We start from the raw sequence: 23,037 nt of genomic DNA, 5'->3' as shown, positions 1-23,037 counted from the left end.
CAATCTATATATTCATAAATGTATTGCAAATTATTTGATAAACATAGCTTCCTATTATCCGTAGTTAATTAATTTCATAGATTATGTTACGTTCGGTAGATTTCACGAATATTTTTTTTTACTAATATATAAATTATTGCGTCCAGCAGACTGTATGGTTGTTTTCTTTCATCGAAAATCCGTTAGTGACATAAATTTACGTTCTAAGAAATAGTCTACGTCTGACAGAAAAAATAAACAGGCGAAGTCTGGGAAGCAAGACTGTGTAATCTCGCTGTCGAAAGTCAAGTATAAAAACAGATCTATAAATTTAAACGTTACAACTCTGAAGGTTCAAGAATTTTAAACAAAAGATAACAGACAGTCAAACATTAGAAATCTAAAACCATGTGGAAGCGAATGACAAGCAGACAACGAGATATTCAAGCTCAAGTTCGGGTATCAGACCCAAAAACTCTAAGCAAAAAAAGGAGAGCGAAGTACAGAACAATTCACAGATGATACAAAAGGACTTAATAAACGCCGAACAAGACAACGCGTCTCTCTCTTTTTTTCTTCATTAAGGTTTACCCGTTTCTTGATTGCATCTCACAGTATATTCCGAGTTATACTTGATTAAAATTTTTTCATAGTGGCATCTTGTGTTTTTATAAAGACTTTGCGCTGCAAGAACTATCCGAAAGAACTAAGAACTTTATAGTGCTGAGTGAATCAACCTCCATCCAACGAGCTCGTGAGCCAAGGCCTATCAAACCACATTTTATAGACCAAATATTATCACACTCGATAAGAAGTAAGTGCTTAAATTCTTCAATTAATTAGTCCAAAGTAATTCTTGGGTTTAACAATCTAACTAAATTTTTATCGAATGCTTTTGAAATACTACGATTATTAACAATTTAGAATTATTATCAAAATTAAATTATTACTATATTTCTCTTCTACTTCCCATACTTCCGAAACTATATTACCTCTCTCTATCAGTCACCAAGGATCGTTCGCATTTTGCAGAGCTACCCGTAACTCTCTCTCTTTCTCTCTTTCTCTCTCTCATTCTCTCTCTCATTCTCTCTCTCTTTCTCTCTCTCTCTCTCTCTCTTTCTCTCTCTTTCTCTCAGTCACCAAGGGTCGTTTTCATTCCCCAAGAGCGATCCTCAATTTAATTTAATCTCTTTGTGGGTTCTACCTCACATAATTATTTATATAAAACCCAAATGCATATATAATAAATTAATATAAATTAATACACATTATATCGAATAAAAATCTATCAGAAAAAATATAAGATCGAGTATTTATTCTAAAATCTAACGATTAAAATAGTAAATAATATTATGCAAGACTAAAATTATTTTCTCTTCTTTAAATCCCAAGAATTATTTCGGATTTCCTTATATCGCCAAACCGCTTTTGTTTATTATTATTATATCCTCCCTCAGTGGAAGGAGTAATCCGAAAGCGATCCTCCCGTGTGTCGGTAAAACGCGCGCGTAACCGTCCGAATAGACGGCTTAGGAAGAAATTGGCTCGGGCTCAAGCGGAACCACTCGAAATTAACATCACAAACGACACTAACGTTAACATTAACGTTAATATACTTACAACTGACACTCCTCACTCCCCGATTTCTGCTACTTCTCCTCCAGCTTCCCCTACCCGCTTAAGATCAGAGTTGCCCACCCTCTCTATTATCATTTTAAGCGACTCCCCCTATTCTTCTCCCCATCACTCCCTTAACCAAGAAGAATCTCTCGAAGAACCACGGGATCAACTACGAAGGCGAATCACCTCTCTCCCCGGCTTCCAGATTCAATCCAGAGGAAGTATCCTCAGAGGCCGAGGACACGTCTCGATCCGAACCGGAACCGCAACCCAACCGACAAAAGTTGTCCGAGGACCAGTTCCGCCTCTGGATATTGGGCCAGTTTCCTCCGATCTATGACCCACTTTCAGACGGAATCGTCTGCATAGGGCCAGGCCCGGTGGATCTCAAAAAGTTGCGGACCGCATTAACGGAGGGCCTACCCGACAGCGTAATCCCGTGGTTCATTTCGGAGTGTAAATATCCCGTCGTCGTCCCTATCGAGATCTTTTGGAAACAATTTCCCCCTTCTACATGCATTATAGAGGAAATTTCATAAAACATACACACAAAAATACATAAATAAGAAATAATTAATAAGTAGTATATACTAAGTAATAAACTAAGTAATGATGTTAACTTAAATAAATGTAATTTTGTTCTTTTTTCTTACTTCTTTATTAAATAAATGTGAAAATTTGATGTCTTTAAAAATATAAATAATTTTCTTTTTCTTGCATAACCCGTTCTCTATCTCATATCCCGAAATCGCACAAGGTCCCGTCCTGGGTAATAAGGATTTAGTTCCTTTACCGAAAAGGGGACTACCGAACAAACGGCCTACTGATAGAGGAAAAGCGACCCTCCCGATCGTTGACCTGTCTCAGGCCTCGGTCAATTCGTTCGTCTCCGAGACACTCGTTGTCTAGCGTTTGTCTAGCGGAGTTAGATAGGACGCCCTCCCGCTGACTCTGACTTTAAAGAGTCTGGACGTAACAATTATACTTTCATAGATTATATTTTCAACTTTTCTTTACTTAAGATTTATTATTAAATTATAAGCATAAAATATTATTCTATTTTTTAATATTTTCTTTTGTTATAACAATGTGTGTATTATTTTACAATAAATTATTCTAAATTATTAAAAATGTAGTTCAGAAATAAATTTTTGTACTGTTGTATTAATTAGCTCTATTATATTTGTTTTATTTAATTTTATGGTTAAAAGAAGTTTATTTTATTTTATATATAAAATATAAAGTACGCTATATTCAAATTTGTCTTATAATTTTTCATATTTTAATTTTAAAATTTGAAATAATGTTATTGTTGATTATGTATAAAAATTTATTTATGTAATAATATTCAGACTTTTTTTATATTTCTTTATTTCAAATATTACTTTTAAAATATTTTTCTTATTTTTCATAAATAATTATATTTTTTCATACTTAAATAACCAAATCTTTTTGCAACTTTCAACTTTTATGCTTTCCACAAGGTATTATAGTAATTCATTATATCTATTTGAAGATTATAAAGGTTATGTGATTTGCTGTATCTTAAAATCTCCTTCCGGTTTTTATTCTCATTTTAATAGTATGTGTGGTATAGAAAATATTTTTTTCATTTAGTTTTTACTTGATTTCTCTTATTTAAATTGAAGGAAAAAACATAAATAAGATTATCGCAGCAATAGTTATAGCTGCAGTTATAGCAATAGTTACAGCAACAGTTAATAATACATTGTGTATATATGTCTACAAATTACTATCTATTATTATGAAAAATATAATTTTTTTTTAAGATTAATTTATATATTCTTTTTTAATAAAAAAATCTATATATTGTTATTTATAAGTTTCATAATTTGTTCTGAATTTATATATATATATATATATATATATATATATATATATATATATATATATATAATTATTAAATTTATATGTATTTTAAGAAATATAATTTTAAAAATTTATTGCTGATATTATTGCGTTATATAACATTTAAGTATTTCTTTTTTCTTAATTTTAGCTGCCCTACTGCGGAAAAAGTTGTATAACAAGAAAAATAGAATAAAGTATTACATCATATCGATTTGGAAAAAAAAATGCAAGCAGGATTATATTATATCCAAGAGTTACAATATTTTGCAAACGTAGCGTCAGAAAATAAATTAAATAATACTGACGTAGAAAATTTAATGCGTTTACTGCGTTTAATTGTAGGAAATTTCATGATGTATTATTCTGTGTGGAATGAGGCAAATCGAATTTTTGAACAAAAATCAAGGTAAAAAATGCAGGAAATTAAATTGTTATTGACATCATAAATCAATGTAATTATTGTATTTAATATGTAATTTTTTTTCAACAAACTGTTCAATTTGACACATGAATATATCTTTAACCAAATTTTTCGCTGTTCAAGATATTTTCGATTCATACATAAACAGATGAAATTTCAGAAAATGCAGAAGAGAAAATTTTTTTTGGAAAAACAATTTACAATTTTAGCGCAACAGTTTGTGCCACATGTGTCCTATTCGATCGTAAAAAATCGTAAAGCGTGGTTAAATGAAATAACGGAAAGAGTACTATCTCTGAAAATTGAATATCCGTCTCATTCAATTTGCTCTACGGCTTTAAAGCAATTTTCTTTTTGGAAACATAACAATATTAAGGATAATTTCTGAAATGAAACAGAATCAAGGGAAATTATGAGTGTTCTCGAAGAATATATATTTTCCGATTTAGATATTGATGAATTGTATGAATTTTTAAAGCTAACAGATTTCGAAGTCAACTATATAAAGGATGTAAGTTATTTAAAATTATGTTAAATTATAATAATATAATAATATGTATATAAATGTAATAATAATATAATAATAATAATTTTAACATTTGTTATGCGTTGCGCAAATAGTATAAGTATTATTTTAATAAGTATAATTTATTTTAATAAGCATACTTTTTATATTTTATAAATATTTATAATATACAACTTATTTAATATAATTTAATATAGATTGCAATATGGTTTCGAAGACTTTTATTGACTATCACGTATCACATCATAGCTAGAAGACTCGGCATTCATATAATGTGTGATGAAAAATAGAGTAAAAAAGAGAAAAACAACAAAAATATTTCCTAGAATGAAATATTTTAAAGCATCTCACTCTGGTCAAACAAACGTACGCATACAATTAGGCTCACAATAAAGGTTTGTAGAAAAAACGATTTTACGCTATCTCATTTAACTGAGACAGAACCATATGCGAACTTTCCAAAAAATAAAAAGAAAGATAGCTGTTGTATAACAATGGGCAACTGAAAATGAAAAGGGTGGAAAATTTCCTTTGAAGTATTAGAGTAAAATTTCAAATGCCATAAATTCCAAGGTCAGTGAAGAAAGATTATTTCAACCTTTTTCTTTAACGTATTCCCTCTTGCCTGGCTGTTTTAGTTTGACCAATGAAAAGCAAGAATTTTTTTTTTTTTATTCTGATTGGTCAAACGTTTCGAATTTTTACCTGGGCAAAGTACTTCTGAATCATACCAAACGGAGCGCACATTACAGTCGCATCGCAGCAGTCGTAGAAGCTTCTTGTGAATTATTATATATATTCAATTTTTTACAATTATGGCAAATATAACGCAATTGCCCGAAGAGGTAATTACTATCATTTTGGAAAACGAAACCATCACCATGGAGGATATTGTGAACTTTAAGTACACGTGTAAGAGATTTTGGCAAATAACATTAACTCGCAAGTTTTGGGGAAAAAAATTTTATCAAAGGTATTTTTCTATTTCTACTTTTTTTATATCTATTTTATATCTATCAAATCTAATTTATATATATATACACTCGATAGATTTTTGTCACTAACAAAGCAATAGTAAAATTAGAAAATTGTAAAAAAGGTAAAACTAAAATTATTAGTAGTTATTTCAATAATTTAAATTGTGTGTGTATGTGTTTGTTGAATTAGTGAAAACTAAGCATGTTTTTGATGTTGCAATTTAATAGAAAATTGTAGTAAAAAATAAAGATTTAGTAAAACCCAAATCTTCATACATCTAAGGGCTTGATGAGTAATTATCCAATCTATATATTTATAGATGTATTGCAAATTATTTGATAAACATATCTTCCTATTATTCGTAGTTAATTATTTTCATAGATTATACTTTCATAGATTATATTTTCAACTTTTCTTTACTTAAGATTTATTATTAAATTATAAGCATAAAGTATTATTCTATGTTTTAGTATTTCCTTTGGTTATAACATGCTTAACAATGTGTGCCATTTTACAATAAATTATTCTAAATTATTAAAAATGTTCAGAAGATCAAAAATAAATTTTTGTACTCTTGTATTAATCAGCTCTATTATATTTGTTTTATTTCATTTTATGGTTAAGAAGAAGTTTATTTCATTTTATATATAAGACATAAAGTACGCTATATTATTAAGAGATTTGTAAATTTATATGTATTTTAAGAAATACAATTTTAAAAATTTATGGCTGATATTATGGCGTTATATAAAATTTGGGTATTTTTTTTTTCTAAATTTTAGCTGCCCTACTGCGGAAAGAAAATATAACAAAGAAAAACAGAATAAAGTATTGCATCATATCAATTTGGAAAAAAAAATGCAAGCAGGATTACATTATATCCAAGAGTTACAAAATTTTGCAAATGTAGCGTCAGAAAATAAATTAAATAATACTGACGTAGAAAATTTGATGCGTTTACTGCGTTTAATTGTAGGAAATTCCATGACTTATTATCTTGTGCGGGATGAGATAAATATAAATTTTGCACAAAAATCAAGGTAAAAAAATTAGTAAACTTGTTATTAGCATTACAATATATAATAAGTTAATATAATTAATTATTATGTATAATTTGTAAATTTTTTTTAGAAAATTGTTTTTCAACTTGACACATGAATATGCCTTTAAAAGAATTTTTAACTGCTTAAAACAATACCGGTTTTTGTATAAACAAATAAAACTTATGAATATGCCGAAGACGAAAAATATTTTGGAAAAACAATTAACTATCGTAGCTCAATATTTTGCGCCACATATATCTTATTTGGGCGTAAAAACATGGTTAAATGGAATAACGCAGACAGTACTATCTCACCTGAAAATTAAACATCCGTCGCATTCAATCTGCTCTTCAGCTTTAGAGCAATTTTCTTATTGGAGAGACAATAATATTGAAGATAATTTCTGGAATGAAACAGAATTAAAGCAAATTATGTGCGTTTTAGAAGAGTATATATTTTCAGAATTAGCAATACATAAATTGCACCAAATATTAAAGACAACAGATCTCGAAGCGAAATACATAAAATATGTAAGTTATTTTAAATTATGTCAAATTACAATAATAATATAATGATAATAAAAGTATGATAACAATTATCATTATAATAATATCTGTTGCGCAAATATAACTGTAATTTTTATATTTTACATATATTTTATATACAATTTATTTAATAAAATTTAAAACAGTTTGCAGAATCTTTTCGAAGATATTTATTGACTATCACGTATCACATCATAGCTAGAAGACTCGGCGTACGTTGCTATCTAATAAAATATGAAAATAATATTGGAATCATGCGTGAACCAAAATAGTAAGTAGAATTTCAGTTTATTGCTAAATTTTTTTTAATATTTCTGGATATATATACTCATATTGTATATAAATATATATTATATATGCACATTATTTTTTTTTAATTTTCCTATGGTTTCTTGCTTATTTGACTTAAATGGAAAACGAAAGAGAATATTGTAGCATAAAAATATTTTTTTATTTAATTTAACAAAACAACTTCTGTATATTATATGCATACATACGTAAAAATAGTAAAACGTTAGAAAAATTATGAGTCTTAATTACAATGAACATTCTTTCCATATGTTTAAACATATATGTATATGTACATATAAATTATTGTTCTTATTTTCAGTTATACAAGTATTTGGTATGATGCAGAAATTTTTTATCTAAATCCCAACTCCAATCTATCTTACCCATCGAACATTATCAGAGGATCATATCAAAATGTACTTTATTCGGAGGAAACTGTGAAATTATTCAATGATATTTCGGTTGGTAATTTTTTATATTAATTTTAAGTAATTAATAAAAATAGCTATCAATTATGAATCTTGCAAATAACGTTAATTCAATAATGCTTAATTATTTAAAGTCAATGAGTAAAAGTAATGATTTTTTTTATTATGATTTTATTTTGATTTTATTTTATCTTTAAACAAAATTTTCTTTATTTTTTTTTTAGGTGACAATTTTTATAATGGAAGATTACTGCACAAAACTAAAATGTATTATACATGAGTACGATTTCAATTTTATTTCCTCTTTATTATACCAATGTTTTGCAGAATACGAGTACATTGCAGAATACATGAATATTGAAAATATATACGAAATAATTATAACAAATTCACTAAGGGTAAGTTATAACACATCTTATAATGTACTATTTTATATATTTAATACATCAAAAAATTATATTAATTATAATTACACTAGTTTACAAGGTATTGTACGAAAGCATTTGAACACTGTTTCTAGAGTAATATTCAATATTAAGCACATATCTGCCATCAAAACATTTCTATCGGTTCTGATTTTTGGGATATAAAAATAGTCATTTTTATAATATGTAGTGAACTTTTGTTGAATTTAGAAACATATTAAAATTATTGAACTTTAAATTTTTGTTACACGTTTGCACGATATTTTTGTGAACAAATGCGATCCAATATAATGAAACTGGAAGAACAAACTGCAAGGCTAGTAAATATATTTAAAAAAATTGTCTCAATGAAATTTTTCTGATGGCAGATTTAAATTCAAGGCAGATTCAAATTCCCACAATACATTAAAAAAAATTTATTTTTGGCATTAAAAGAAATGTGAAATTTGTAAACTAATGTTATTTATAACTTATGTTATTTATAACTATGTTATTTATAACTTAAATTATTGCATTATTTTAAAAATTGCTTATGTAACAGAAAATTTATTAAATTTTGTTATTATATTTCCACAGATTAAAAGTTCCGTGTCTGGGGAGAGAGTGGACTTGAGTGTGCTGGGCAATAGAAAAATATAATAAAATAGAAAAATATAATAAAAATACAATAATTAATCCGAGTTGGATTAATCTATTTATTCGAAAACACCATAAAATTCTCCACAATATGAACAATCTTTAATAAAAATGTTATTATTATTAATTATCTCGTAAAAGATAAATATTCAGCTATTTAAATATATTACATAAACATTTTCTATTTTTTATATCACGTTGAAATTATAATTGGGCCCGAGTGTGTCATATTTACCTTTATTGTGTCAAGTAATGTTTTTTTTATTTTGATAATTTTTATTCTGCAGCATGTACAGCTGCAGTATTCTCTAAAGAGAGAAAAAGAAAGATTAAAAATAAATATTATTTTTTATATACAAATTAGGACAACGCTACGTACGCGCTTTTTATTATAATAAATAATTTAATAAATAATTATAAAATCCAAATATAATCTAAATGTTATCATCATTATCAAAACTTTGTTTTGGGGAAAAAATTTCTAACAAGCAAGTGATAACTGTGAACAAAATAAATCCTCTTATCTCATATTTTTGAGAGAAAGAGATAGAATAGAGGAAGAAAAGGATAGTGCAATCGCTCACTTTCACTTTTCAAAATTCCTCTATTTTATAACTTATCTATACAAGCTATGCAAGCTTACGCTGCGTTGTCTGCTTTTTATTGTTTGTATATAGAAATAATGGAAATAAAATGTAAATGCGAGTTGTTATAGGAAACAAGAAAAAAGCAGAAAACGCGGCGCGAGTCTACAGAACATAGAAAAATGTGGAATTTTGGAAAATGAGCGGTTGCAGCATCCCGGTCCCTCTTCAGTTTCTTTGTGACAAGTACTATTATTTGTTTAATTTGTGTTATTAATTAGATTAATGCCATCATTTAAATTTAAAATTTATTCTATTATTCCATTATTTAAATTAAATTAATGCCATCATTTAAATTTAAAATTTATTCTTATAGCTCATAAATATAATATTTATTTACATAGAAAATCACGTATTATTTTGTAATATTTATTGATAAATTTGACAAGGAAAAAACATTGCCAGCAAAAATAAAAATTTTTACGTGTATTGATAAAACCGTAATAAACATTTATGCAAAACTTGATTTAAATCCACTTATTCGATTATAAATTACTTATTACAAATTATAGCAAAATATTCATGGTAACAAAACTTCTTTTATTTTACTCGTCTTTTTTGTTTCTTGCAATTAATATCAGGAGATATACATGATCAAAAGTTTTTGTTATAAATTAAAATAAATATTAATTACAGCTTCTTCTTTTATAAAGTTAAAAATTATATTATTTTTTAATTTTATAATTCTTTTTTTAATCTAGATCTATTAATTCAATTTTCCAAACAATATAAAAATAATATATATATATATATATATATATATATATATATATATATTTCTTAATTTCGATCTTTTTTTTTACTAATATACAACTGAAGCATTCTCAAAAGAGAGAGAGAAAGAGAAAAGGGTAAAAATGAATATTATTTTTTACAGACATACTAGAACAACAGGCGCGCGCTTTCTTTATGATAAATAATAATAATTTTTAATAAATAACTATAAAAACTAAATGTAATCTAAATATGATCATCGTCATCATTATCAAATTTTGTTTTGCAAATATTTTCTAATGAGCAATTGAACTGTGAACAAAATAAATCCTTTTCTATTGACATTTTTGACAGAAAGAGATAGATAGAGGAGTGGAGGGATGCTGCAACCGCTCGCTTTCATCAACTAACAAGATATAGTAAAGCAATAGAGTAAAAATACGAATATAAATATATTTAATAAGCACACTGCTCTACTATTATTAGAATGCAGTGATATACATATGTAGTTTTGTCCTAGCTGCATTCGGAGTAAAAATAATTCGAAACGAGATCGTACTTTATATATATTTGTTAAATAAAAAAACTGTGTCTAACAGTTTAACTGACAAAATAATACTGATATTGATTGTGATCATGACACAGATCTGCGCGGCCTCACCGCTTTCACGTAGAGCGAAACTGCATAGAGCATTGTGCTTATTAAATATATTTATACTTGTACTTTTGCTCTCTTGTCTCACTACAGTCCTCACTATAGGTAAGAGAAGGAAAATGTATATGCGATATGCTAGAGCGAATAATGAAAAAGGTAGGGAATGCAGCGTCAGCTTTCAAAGCATAAAATGTGGAATTCTGATCGCTGTGTTTCAAAATTCACTGCCAGTATTGAACATCCATAGTTAATATAACTAAATATAATATAAATAAGTATTAGATAAATATAAATAAGTATTTTATAAATTTTCAATAATGGTAATAAATTTTGGAGCACGGATTTTCTCTCAAAATAATCAATAAAAAATTATTTTACACTTATCATTTGTTCTTTAGAAAATATTTTCTGGAAAATGTGCCTTTCCCGTAAAATAATTACATTTTCACAAAATTTCCTACATTTTGGACAATTTTAAGCTTTATATTCGAATTTAGCAGGTTCAAAATAATTTATTATATATACTAAAATAATATACAGATAGATCAATTTCATATTTCCGTTACAAATAAATTTTGGTCTTATTTCAACACTATTCTTTGGCATGTTCTATTCAGTTACATATACAAGCAAATAATAAACCTTTAATGTTGAATTTACGCCGGAAAAATTTGTGTATATAAAAATATGAGATATATCCTTTTATAGTTATCCTATTTTATTTAAAATTCTTTATATATAATCTGTATGGCCTATAATTAATATGCAGTAATATATAAAATATGTCAGTTATACGCTAAATTATATTTATGTTTTTCGTAAGTATTACTACTGCTCACATTATTTTAAGTATAGCAAAACGCATATTATTCTTTAAATTACATGTCATGTATAATTCGATTATATATACGTATATTAAAAATCACAAAATAAGTAACTTATATATAATATCACAAAATGAAAATTTGATTATGTTCAATATTGAAATACAATAGAAAAGTTTATATAATCGATGTAAAAATCTCTCGTACACATTTAATATTCAGAAAATCTAAAATTTAAATAAAACAATAATATGTAATTAAAATTTGTTTAAATCACAAATTATCGCATTGTAATATTTAAACTTTGTAAAAATAGATAAAAAATTTATATATAAAAAAAGGTTTAAAGTATTATCTATGCAAATAGTATTTAACAAGGTGTATATATATTTATACATGCTGTAATCGCAACAGTATATTTTAATTAAAGAAAATAAATGACAGTGATTAGACATGTAGTTAATTGATGGGGGATCATGTAATAATCTTGATAAAAATTATATTTTAATTTTTATAAGGCATAAGATTTTAAGAGTATCCAGGCAAAGTGTATGAAAACCATTCAAATATGAAACAAAATATAATTTTTAATAATATAATTTTAAATAATATTATATGAATGCAAAAAAATATTAATTATTGACAAAATTTAATGTTTGAACATCTGATAAATTGTAAAATAATTTATATAAATATTTTTAATATATAGAGATAGGGACATTTTTGTCGATTGTATAAGCGCTATTATATTTGATAATTGCTATTATATTTGAGAATTAGAGTAAAAATAAATTAATGTCTAATTATTACTTTCTATATGATCTATTTATATTCGTATTTGAAATCTAATAAAAATTTCGGAGGAGCATCCTAACATAACAAGTAATATATAATACTAGAAAAAATTGATTTTTTCTCTTTCAAACAACTTATGCGACTTATGAGGTGCAATGATAACTTTTATATATACGAATCTACATATGAAAAAAATATATGTGTATATATCTCTTCTCTCTTAAAGAATATTCTCTATAGCGAGTGAAATGCTTTCTCCAAAATATAATCCAAAATAATCTGTTACATATCTACGCACTTTCATTATCTTAAATACTTTTAATCATTAAATGATGAAAAATTTTCAATAATATTTCTTATTTATATGTACATAATTTCTCATCGCTACATATCGTACTTTTTTTGTTTCTGGTCTTATTAAAGAGCAGTGTTGCTTCAGTCATCTTTGGTAGAAGCATGTGTGCATACTATTTTTCACAGAACTCTTTCAATACAGAAGATAATATAAGATCTTCTCCAATTAACACGCGTCTGAGTTGATATACAATCACATTTCAATCTTTGCCATTTTGCTAGTTCATTTCTCACAGCGATTGCCAGTGTCTCATAGCAAGTAAGACAGCCGTCTTATTATAATAATAAGGTGTCTAAGTCTAATATAATATAAATAAGTCTAATATAAAATAAAAATTAAAAACTAAAAATGCAAATTATTTTATATACAGTATAACAAATAGATTTCCTCTTATAATCAGTGCTTTTTGATGAGAAAATGTGTAGGGAGAAAGAAATACCCTTCTTTTCCAATTTAAACATTCTACATTTTCAAATACAACATAAACTGAAAAATAGAATTTTATTAAATCAATTTTCATTATTCTCAGATATATAAATTAAATTGCGAAAAAAGTATTTGCTCGAAAATTGCAATAAAAATTAAATCAAAATAATAAATTAAACTTAAATTTATATTTAATCTTAATATAAATTTATGTTTAAATTTATATTAAATTAATTTGCTTATGTGTGCGATCGTGGCGCAGAGTGTGTTTTGCTTTTCAATGCCCAAAGGTCTCAAGCTCGATTCCAGCCCGAGCTATAAAAAAAATATATCGTAGGATTCACGATTGCCACCTCTCGGCAGGCAATAGCGGCAAACCAACTGGAGAGTATCTTGCCATGAGCACCACACCCCTTTAATTAAGACGTTCGGAACCGATGTTAAATTGTAGGTCCCATATGTCGTCTCTGCGAGACGCGCACACCGTAGCATATGTTAAGGAGTCTCCTCCACGCTTTAAAATAATTATTAAGAAGAATTGTCTTAAAAATCGTACAAATATAATAATCACCATCATTTTCAATTTTGTTATTTGTAAAAAAGGAAAATATGTATTATTTTCTTTTAAGCAATCTAACTTTTCAGTTTTTTCCTTCCTTTCTTTAATAAGCTATCACTAGTGAAGATAACAGATGCTTATATTATTATATTTGTACGCCACTAATCTCTAATACATTAATTTAATGTACTTATAGCGCAATGAGTTTTCTTAGGCACATTCACCATCTATACAGTCATCATAAATATTCGCTAAAATTTTCTTCGTGTTGGCTCGTCGATCGTTACCGTGATTTCATTAAGATTATCAATTGCGAGAAGTGACGGTGAAAGAAAATTTTAACGGGAGCCTGTAATAAGTTGAAATAACTTATAATCTAATATAACTTATAATCTAAATATATCGTATAAGCTATAATACACTTAAGACGTTCTCGCATTATAAAATGCATATATGCAAAAAATTTGCTGTGATGACTCGAGAAAATGATAATATCAACCGATACTTTTTTTTGTTTAAAATGTTTCAAAATTTTTTTTAAATACTAAGATAATTTTTACTACAATTTTTGGATTCAGCAAGCAAAATTAAAAGAGAAAGCGAAGCCAACGATCTCTGTTTTCTCAAGCTATCTAAATTGCACATTATCCTTTTCTTATTCTTTCATTGCATAGCAGAATGACAATACAAAAGTAACTAAACATCAGAAAAGCGCAAAATTTTTTCAAATCGAAAGAAGAGTGAAAAAAAAGTCTTGAAATTTTTCTTCAAAAAATTTAATTTTTGTTTTTGCTCTTATGGGTTCACTGATCAATCAAAACCAAGAAATTTATATCTTTTTTTATTCTGATTGGTAATTCTATCGTTTCAAGTTTGGAAAATTTCTAGGGTTCTTAACACGGAATTAGTGCATCTTTGCTATACGCTAGACTATAAAAAATGAAATGAACGTATAGATGCATGGGGACAGTCCTAAAAGCTACAATAAATTTTGTATGCCCACGTGTGATTTGTTATATATATAAATTTATAAATAAAATTAGTGACACAATACCAGTAAATAATTAGGCTTGTTGACAGTTGTTCTGTACATCAATTAAATTTTTCCTGATAGCTACAATAATACATTTGCCCGACAATGTGATTATCATCATTCTAGGAATAAAGAGTGTCAGCCTGGAGGATATCGTGAATTTCAAGTCCATGTAAAAGATTCCAACAAATAATATTGCCCAATAAATTTTGAAAAGATATATTATTACAGATATTTTTTTATTTATAAGTTTCTTATATTAATTTATTTATATTTATTTTACTCGATTTGTATCAGTCAACAAAACACGAAAAAAATGATGCAAAAAAGGGTAAAATTAAAATAATTATTAACTTAAAATTGACTTAAAATTAAAATTTAATTAAATTAACTTAAAATTATTTTATTTAATTTAATTAATTAAATTAAAATTAAAATAATTGTCGTCGTATTAATTTAAATTGTGTGCGTGCGTATAACTGTAAAAAATCAAAATCCAGTAAAACTAAAATTTTAACGCGTTTAAAGACTTGATTAGTCTAAATTAAAAGATTTGTCGATTACATCCAAGCTGTGCATCATTTAATAAGAATTTCATTTTAAACTTTGTGTAAAACATGAAGAAACTAAATCAAATACTGTTACAATTTTTAATATTTTAATTTTTAAATTTGTAATAATATGATTATGTATAAATTTTAATCTATAACAATTTGTGTAATATTCAAATAAAAAAATACTTTTTTTACATTTATTTGTTTTATAATTTTTTTATTTGTTTCGAGATTTACTTATATAATATTATTTTCAATTTTCATAAATAATTACATTCTTTAGGACTTATGACATAATCATATATTTTTCTTAAAATTTTATGTTCAATCTTTTTACAATTTTATGAAGCAATATGTGCAATCAAAATTATTTAGAGATATCAAAGATTAACATACTACATTTATCACAATTTTTAAGAAATGTTTATTCTAATTTTAAATGTCTTATTGCGAACAATAAGTACGACATAGACAAAAAGAAAAAATTTTTAACGATTTGCATTTTGAAGAACAAATAAGAGCAAGAATGAAATGTATGGAAAAACTACAAAATATGTGTTTTTGATGTCGGAAGATAAGTTGTCGGGCACGGAAAAAAATAAATTGAAATGTCTCTTCTGCGTAATTAAAAATTTTATAATCTATTACTTTCTTTTGGATGAGCAAAAACGAATTATTCGTGCACAATTATCATGATAAAATTTAATAAACTAAAATGCTATTAGCATTATAAATTGATGTAGTTATTATACAATTAATAGATAATTTTTTTTCAGGTTGAACAATTTGACATTTAGATATAACTTTGATCTAATATTCAATTGTCTAAAACAATATCGGTTTATATAAAATATTCAATTTTATGAATAAACCAAGGAAAAAGCAGTTTTTAGAAGAATTATTTATTATCGTAGCTGAATATTTTGAATGAAATATATCTTGCTCAGTCATAAAAAAATGGCTAGATGATATTGAGCAAGAAGTACTACACCGCCTTAAGAATGAACATACATTCTATACATAGAATATTCACGACATCTACTGAGCAAATTTTTTTTATAAAAGATAACAACATCGACGATCATTTTTGAAAAGGAACAAAAGCAATCCAGCAAATGGAAGATATAACCAAAATATTTTTATCTTTACATTTCCGATCCGTAATGGTTAATAAATTACTTCAATTATTTATGACGTTAAATATACAAGACAAATTTCTGGATAATGTAATTTATATTTTAAATTTTATTAAATTATAATTATTTGTTATGCGCTGCACAAGCATAATTGTCTTTTGTATCTTATATAAAATATTTGCATAATATAATTTTTTATATAATTTATAATATAAATTTCAAAACCTTTTGAATATTATCTAATAATTATTACATGTCAATGCGTACTTAGAAGATTTGGCATATGCAGTTTTTTGAAATCAATTTTTGATGATTATATTTGTCTCATAGCAGAGATATAAGTATAATTTTAATACTAGATCTCTTTTATAAAATTAGATTTTTAAATTTATTTTATATATATATATATATATATATATATATATATATATTTATATAAATAAACATATCTATTAGATAAACAAAATAAAAGTTAATTATATATTTATCTATATATGTATATATTAAAAAAATTACATGCAATTGTACGTAATAACTTTGAGATACAAATTTATATATAACATTTTTAATCAACTTATTATTAATGCTAGAGAAATTTTTGATATCGATGAATACTCTTTATGTATGTATTTGCGTACATGTATATATACGTATATGAATACATTTATATGTACATATATATATGTACATATAAATGTATTTTTTTATTATTTTCAGTGATTTGAATGAAGAGCGTGTTTAAATAAACGAAAGAATAGATGAAAATTCCAACTCTGAAAATCGTTCATTCAATAATATACAGGTTGACAACTTTTTCCATTAATTTTGTTAATGAAGAAAATAATTTTTCAATTATTGAGATTAATTTCTCAATTATAGATCTTATAAATAATAGATAAATAAATTAAATTTTATAATGAGCAATGTATAAAAATAATAAAATTCTTTTTACGTTCATATTTGTAATTAAATTTTGCTTATAAATCTGGTTTTTTTTTTTTCAGAATGCAATTGATGATGTCACGTTTCATACTTCAACTGTCAGATAATAACATATTTTTTAAAAGAAATTTAAATATCCTGTCTAAAATTCTATATAATTATGAAAGCCAAAATTTAAACAATTTAGAGCAATATAAAAATATTAGAGCTCAGTACAGAAGTATTACAGAAACAATAAACGTACTTTATTATACATTGTATAATATAATATATTATATTTAAATATGGGTATGTATATACATATATATACATATATATATATATATATATATATATATATATATATATATAAATCTATATAAAGAGAGTACGTTGATTATAATTTTATCTAAAACTTAAATCATTATAATAGTAATAATAGTTTAAAAACTACTTGATAAGATATCGATAAGAGTGATAAGATAAGATTGAATTCTGTTGATATATATTTTTCATAGATCGCATTAAAACAACCGGTTAAGAAAATGAATAAAAATAACAAATTTTCAATTGGAATGATTGTAAATCATTCATCGCCATCTCATCTTCTTCCTCACATAGAAAACTGTTATCACGAGGATGTAATAATTAAATGGTGTTCTAAATATGATCCAAATTTCCAAGCAAAATTGTTCAAGAGTCATATGTTTCCATATCTATGCCATCAAAACACACTACAAAAATCATCGCATCTGCATATGTGAAATTTGCACATGTTTCAGATCAGATTTTACCGGTGACGATCAACCTTATTACCTAATTCTTACTGAAAATGATAAAATATGTTACGTAGGAGAAAGTATAAGTATTATTAGCATTTTTATAATTCAGATATTTCTTATGATCTGTCAATTATGTAAAATTTGTTTTTTATTTTATTTTATTTTATTTTAAATTACATAGAAAAATGTTTACCAAAAGAGATTAAAAATATGGTATTTTATTTTAAATCACATAGAGAAATGTTTACCAAAAGAGATTAAAAATATGGTAGGATGATTCTTTTCTAGATTTGTTGGTTCCTCTTACGTACCAAGTGAATGTTACCAAATACCATCGCGTTTCGCGAAGTGCTTCCTATTACTCCGTAAACTTGTTGATATTGTCGTTAATTTTATTGTTTCCCACAATATAAATTTAGGATATGATACTACATTTAATAAATGTAAGACTATACTTTCCTTAATTCGGTAACCATTATTATGTATCAAATAAAAACATAAATGTACAATTCTAGAACAATACCATTAAATTTCGCAACGTACTTCAAACTCAATAATCTTTATGATATTTTCTATAAATTAAATTTCATATTGTATTTTATATCAGGTTTTACATATATTTACTTAATATTTTTTTTAATTAGATAAAAAGGGCCAAACTTTAAACTGACTATTAAATATTATTATATTCAATTCAATATGTAGGGAGAAATGTATATATATATATATATATATATATATATATATATATATATATATATATATATATATATATAATATAAATTAAATAATGATAAATAAATTAAATTAACGATACAAAATATAAAGTAACATCTACTTGTATGCATCGTTAAATCTTTTTTGCAATAATTACAATAAAATGTCCGAAATAATAATTATCATTCTGGAGAACATAAACACATCAGCATTAAGGACACCAAATTTTACCTTCACGTGCAAACAAATTTCATTAGACAAAACTGAATAACAGCTTTTCGGAAAAGAAATTTTATCAAAAGTACTTTTTTGTTTTTATAATTTTTATTTTAACTTCTCTCAATTGATTTTGGTCGCCTATCAAAACGTTATTGCAAAAGCTAATAGTAAGAAAATAACTTCAAAGATATTGCATTTTTAATTTATTATGTAAAAAATTTAAGATTTTGTTATTTTACTGCGGACATATTGTTTGCTAACAACTTTTAACATTATAAATTAATTATGATTGTAGTACAAAATGTGAAGTTTCGAGATACAATAAATACAAATGCTCATTGAAACAATTAATTCTATTCTATACTGGAATATTCAGTGCATTGTTAAAAAACGGACAAGATAAAAAACAGCTAGAAAGTGTGCTTTTCTTTCTCTGTCTATCTGTACAGTTCATTTCTTTCTCTGTTTAGCATAGCGTTAGAAAAAATAGGCTCCGTTTGTTTCACTCTTTTTCTCTTGTCGCACATTTGCTTTTATCTATAAATGAGTCTTACAGTATAATACGGAGTTTACTTTTAAATCACATGATAAAAGCTATCTCAAATGATAAAGATACCTAGCTATTGCTTTCGAATTGTGTTATTCATTATTTTTATTTTTATTTTATTAAATTATATTATAAAAATTTGTATATTGTAAATTTTCTTTTCCTATCTAGATTTTATTATAAAGTTTAATTTACTATATTATAAAGTTTTATTTGCCATTATTATAAAGTTTTACCAAAGCTTTATTTTTAAATTATGAACGTAAAAACGAAATTTTCGTTTATAATTATTATTTTATCTTTAGTTATCAAATGTCAAAAAATGCGTCATTTTTTTAAAAATATCCGCGTTCTATGAGATGTGCATATGCAAAATCTTCTATTTCTCTCTTTTTCCATTACTATAAAAAAACAAACTATTTATTCAAAATAAAAAAAAAATATTAAATTTATTCTTTGGCGCCAAGTAAAAAACATGATTTTAATGAGAACATAAAAAATATTTACACGAGAAATGATTTGGAAAAATAATGAAATCAACTGCTATCAACTATTTTTTTTCTGTTTAAAATATGTCTCTAAATATTTCCTGGAAACTAAAACTATTTTTATTATAATTTTCGGTTTCAGTAAGTAACTGAGAAAATAGGCAAGTTTAATCATCCTTGCGTGTTTCCCAAACTACCTGAACTGCCTACTCTGATACCCTCCTTTCCTTAATCTTTTATTGTACAGTAATACAAAGACAACTGAATATTAGAAAAGGACAGAAATCCCTTTGAAATAACATTAGAGCCGTAAGCCATAAAATTTTAAGAACAGAAATAATTCCCAAAATTTTTTTCCCAAAGAATTATTCATTCTTGTTTTGCCTCTATTATATACACATTCGTGAGCACATAAATTATTACATTCATTATATTTACATGTATATATATATATATATATAAAATTAATAATACAAAATCAATAAATAATTAGACTGGTTGCCAGTTGTTTTGTATGTCGTTAAATTTTTTCAACGATGATTACGATAACACACTTGCCCGATGAGGTGATCATTATCATTCTAGAAAAGAGAAGCATCTTATTGGAGGATATTGTGAATTTTCCAGTCCACGTGTGAAATATTCCAACTGATAACTGTCCAACAAATTTTGGGAAAGGAAATATTATCAGAGGTATTTTTTTATTTATAATTTCTTTATATTTATTTACAAATAAGTTTATATTAATAATTTTTTTTTTTGTGGTTATTTTAATTTTTTAATATAAGAACTTTATGTTATGGTGCAAAATATAAAAAAAAAACATCAAACCAAATTTTAGTACAATTTTTTATATTGTAACTTTAAAATTTGCAACAATGATATTATGTATAAATATTAATTTATAATAATTTATAATAACATTCAAATAAGAAAATACTTTTCTCTTACATTTGTTTGTCTTACAAGTTTTTATTTGTTTCGAGATTTACTTATATAATATAATTTTTAACTTTCATAAATAATTATATGTTTTGGGACTTATAATGTAACTATATTTTCTTTTTGAAATTTAGCAATCTTTATAACTTTCACAATTTTATAAATCATTATATAAAATCAGTTTTTTCTATTTAAAGATATTAGAAATTAAAATAAAAACTTTTATGTATTATATAATACAAATATTATATATTAAATATTGTATACGTAATTAAAAAATTTATATATATATTTTTAGAAGAGAGTATTTTAATCAAATAAAATTTATAGCTCATATTATGATGTTGTTTTATATAATTTTTGACAAGCTTTTCTTAATTTTAGATGCCCTACTGCAAACAAAGAGTATAATGTAGACAAAAAGAAGAAAATTTTTGATAATTTAAATTTTAAAGAACAAACAATAACAAGAATAAAATGTCTGAAAATGCTACAAAAATATATGATTTTGGAAAGTAAGCATTGGTATTTAAAAAAAGAATTAAGAAGGCTTCTGCATTCCATAGTTGAAGATTCTCTGCTTTATTATTTTCTTTATGATGAGCACAATCGAATTATTCCTGTAGAATTTTCATGATAAAATTCAATAAATAAAAAACTTAAATTAGCTAATTTATAATTAGCATTAATGTAATTATTGTACAGTTAATATGTAATTTTTTCAGGCTAGAGAATTTGGCATATATATTCAAATGTCATCTAATATTTCTTTGTGTAAGATATCAAATTGATTATGAGACAGATAAATCTAATGTAAAGACAAAGTATTTTTTCGACCATTTGATAACATCATTGTTCAATACTTCTTATTATTAAATTTTAAAACATTATAAACACCATTTAATAGGAGTAAAACAAGATTGAAAATAACAATTTGACTTTAAAATTTGATTGTGGAAGAGAAATATTACAATAAAAAAAAATATTAATATTTTAAGCTAACATATTAATTTCACCGTATCAAAATCATAACATTTAAACCTTGTGATAAATAAAATCAAGAATAAAAGAAAAATGTTACAATCACCCCTGATTCCGGATCGATTAGAACACTATAGGGGGTCAATAGTAAAAGTAAGCTTTTTTTATTTTTTTTATCTTGCCAAAAACATGTGACACAACTCATATTTTTTTACAGCTACTCGAATATCTTTTTATTTATATTCTCGTATGTCTGTTTATAGTCTGATATATCTTGTACATGTCAGTCCCTTTCTAAGTCTTTTATGATCCAAAATAAAATAAATTGCATTAGACAAGTCGGTTATAATGTTAAATTCAACCCCAAACAGATATAATATAATAGACTATGCTTTCGAACTATGATTTAAAGTATTTAATGATAAAATGTCAAAAATGAATAAGCAACGTCAATATAATATGTAAAAATAATTAAACTTATATGTAAATAAAAAAAGTAAAAACTAATTTATTTGTAATAAATTTTTTTTTCATTCTTAGATTTGTAGAGCGCAAGCGACAGGGATATTTTTAGAAATATATTTTTTTCTTTTAAATTTTCCATTCTCACTATTTTTTCATTAACGTCCGGAGTCGAAAATGTGCTTTTATTTTTGTGATCTTAATTTTCAATCTAATATCTACGTTACTTTACTATTTCAGGAAATATGTTTATCTCTATTCACAGATCATCTCATTTTGTGAAATTATTTAATCTATAACTTTACCAAGAATTCCGTTTTTTTAAACTTTGAAATGGAAAAACTATTTATTGTCAAAATAGGAATATAATTATGTTACATTATTCTATATATATATATATATATATATATATATATATATATGTATATATATATATTGTGACGTTGCCGTCCACTGGATCTCTCCGATCGCTGAACGCGGAAAACGCATCCGCGCCAGTCTCAAAACATTAGAGTC

The 23,037-nt window shown here is 25.1% G+C and overlaps 2 protein-coding genes and 1 long non-coding RNA gene across 3 annotated transcripts in view; all 3 read left to right on the top strand.

Annotated features, from left to right (window-relative positions):
* LOC126855608 (uncharacterized) overlaps window positions 1-23,037 on the top strand; it is a 96,186-nt gene that overhangs the window by 59,906 nt on the left and 13,243 nt on the right. The gene's annotated exons all lie outside the window — the stretch shown is intronic.
* LOC126855606 (uncharacterized) overlaps window positions 1-23,037 on the top strand; it is a 77,665-nt gene that overhangs the window by 48,205 nt on the left and 6,423 nt on the right. The gene's annotated exons all lie outside the window — the stretch shown is intronic.
* On the top strand, window positions 7,126-8,238 carry LOC126855626 (uncharacterized). Its single transcript, XR_007688269.1, has 3 exons — window positions 7,126-7,258; window positions 7,598-7,739; window positions 7,931-8,238. It is a non-coding gene; the product is annotated as an uncharacterized LOC126855626 (long non-coding RNA).

This window comes from Cataglyphis hispanica, chromosome 16 (genome assembly GCF_021464435.1).
Source record: "Cataglyphis hispanica isolate Lineage 1 chromosome 16, ULB_Chis1_1.0, whole genome shotgun sequence".
In the NCBI taxonomy this organism is placed as follows: domain Eukaryota; kingdom Metazoa; phylum Arthropoda; class Insecta; order Hymenoptera; family Formicidae; genus Cataglyphis; species Cataglyphis hispanica.
Note: the sequence above shows the minus strand (reverse complement) of the source record. Positions and strands in the feature narration are given on the sequence as shown.